The following is a 2,843-nucleotide window of genomic DNA, read 5'->3' as shown; positions in this document are numbered from 1 at the left end:
TCTATCTCCTGTTTCTGTAGTGAGACAGCTTGACGTGCAGTACACACGGCCTGGACAGGACACTAGTCTATCTCCTGTTTCTGTAGTGAGACAGCTTGACGTGCAGTACACACGGCCTGGACAGGACACTAGTCTATCTCCTGTTTCTGTAGTGAGACAGCTTGACGTGCAGTACACACGGCCTGGACAGGACACTAGTCTATCTCCTGTTTCTGTAGTGAGACAGCTTGACGTGCAGTACACACGGCCTGGACAGGACACTAGTCTATCTCCTGTTTCTGTAGTGAGACAGCTTGACGTGCAGTACACACGGCCTGGACAGGACACTAGTCTATCTCCTGTTTCTGTAGTGAGACAGCTTGACGTGCAGTACACACGGCCTGGACAGGACACTAGTCTATCTCCTGTTTCTGTAGTGAGACAGCTTGACGTGCAGTACACACGGCCTGGACAGGACACTAGTCTATCTCCTGTTTCTGTAGTGAGACAGCTTGACGTGCAGTACACACGGCCTGGACAGGACACTAGTCTATCTCCTGTTTCTGTAGTGAGACAGCTTGACGTACAGTACACACGGCCTGGACAGGACAATAGTCTATCTCCTGTTTCTGTAGTGAGACAGCTTGACGTACAGTACACACGGTCTGGACAGGACACTAGTCTATCTCCTGTTTCTGTAGTGAGACAGCTTGATGTACAGTACACGCGGCCTGGACAGGACACTAGTCTATCTCCTGTTTCTGTAGTGAGACAGCTTGATGTACAGTACACGCGGCCTGGACAGGACACTAGTCTATCTCCTGTTTCTGTAGTGAGACAGCTTGATGTACAGTACACACGGCCTGGACAGGACACTAGTCTATCTCCTGTTTCTGTAGTGAGACAGCTTGACGTACAGTACACGCGGCCTGGACAGGACACTAGTCTATCTCCTGTTTCTGTAGTGAGACAGCTTGATGTACAGTACACACGGCCTGGACAGGACACTAGTCTATCTCCTGTTTCTGTAGTGAGACAGCTTGATGTACAGTACACACGGCCTGGACAGGACACTAGTCTATCTCCTGTTTCTGTAGTGAGACAGCTTGATGTACAGGACACCCACTGGACAAGACACTAGTCTATCTCCTGTTTCTGTAGTGAGACAGCTTGATGTACAGTACACACGGCCTGGACAGGACACTAGTCTATCTCCTGTTTCTGTAGTGAGACAGCTTGATGTGCAGTACACACGGCCTGGACAGGACACTAGTCTATCTCCTGTTTCTGTAGTGAGACAGCTTGATGTACAGTACACACGGCCTGGACAGGACACTAGTCTATCTCCTGTTTCTGTAGTGAGACAGCTTGATGTACAGTACACACGGCCTGGACAGGACACTAGTCTATCTCCTGTTTCTGTAGTGAGACAGCTTGATGTACAGTACACACGGCCTGGACAGGACACTAGTCTATCTCCTGTTTCTGTAGTGAGACAGCTTGATGTACAGTACACACGGCCTGGACAGGACACTAGTCTATCTCCTGTTTCTGTAGTGAGACAGCTTGATGTACAGTACACACGGCCTGGACAGGACACTAGTCTATCTCCTGTTTCTGTAGTGAGACAGCTTGACGTACAGTACACGCGGCCTGGACAGGACACTAGTCTATCTCCTGTTTCTGTAGTGAGACAGCTTGATGTACAGTACACACCCCCTGGACAGGACACTAGTCTATCTCCTGTTTCTGTAGTGAGACAGCTTGATGTGCGGTACACCCCCTGGACAGGATGCTAGTCTATCTCCTGTTTCTGTAGTGAGACAGCTTGATGTACAGGACACCCCTGGACAGGACACTAGTCTATTGCAGAGCCTGTGAACAAAACAGAAGGTTACCGTACCTTCATTGAAGAAACAAGGACAGTGATATAAGTCAAGTATATTCCTCCAGTAGGATAACCTGATAGGCTTTACCAAATGGCACCCTACTCCCTATATAGTGCACTATGTAGCGTGAGGCAGCTTGATGAACAAGTGCTAATTTGAACCAATTCAAAAATGTATTTCATATATATATATATATATATATATATATATATATATATCCCGAGTGGTCTAAGCCACTGCATCACAGTGCTGGAGGTGTCACTACAGACCTGGGTTTGATCCCTGGCTGTATCACAACTGGCCGTGATTGGGATCAGGAGTCCCATAGGGAGGCGCACAATTGGTTAGGGGAGGGTGTAGCCAGGGGGGCTTTACTTGGCTCATCGCGCTCTAACAACTCCTTGTGGTGGGCCGGGTGCCTGCAGGCTGACTACGGTCATCAGTTGAACGGTGTTTCCTCCGACACATTGGTGCAGCTGGCTTCCGGGTTAAGCAGGCAGGTGTTAAGAAGCGCGGTTTGGCGGGTCATGTGTCGGAGGACACATGACTCGACCTTCGCCTCCCGAGCCCGTTGGGGAGTTGCAGCGATGAGACAAGATCGAAATTGGGGAGAAAAGAAGGGGGTAAAATACAAAAACAAAATGTATATTGGTTTGCATGCCAGATAGATCCACTTCTGGTAGTGTGGACTGTGAGAGGGAGGGATAACAGAAGCCACTGTCTCCCTCAAGAGGATTTACATAGCAACTGACACCTCGATCGCTGGAGCATTACAAGAGCAGGGACTGCAGGGTTTAGTTCCATACCAGCACTAAGACACCTAGTTCAGCAATCCAACCAATCATCAAGACCCTGATTAGGTGATTAGAAAAACGTTATATTGCTTGCTTCATGTGTTCTATATAGAACCCCACATTTCAAGAAAAGGGTTATTGGGGTTCTAAATAGAACATTTAGGGGTGCTGTATAAACAAG

Source organism: Salmo salar, chromosome 03 (genome assembly GCF_965601325.2).
Source record: "Salmo salar chromosome 03, fSalSal1, whole genome shotgun sequence".
Lineage (NCBI taxonomy): Eukaryota > Metazoa > Chordata > Actinopteri > Salmoniformes > Salmonidae > Salmo > Salmo salar.
Note: the sequence above shows the minus strand (reverse complement) of the source record.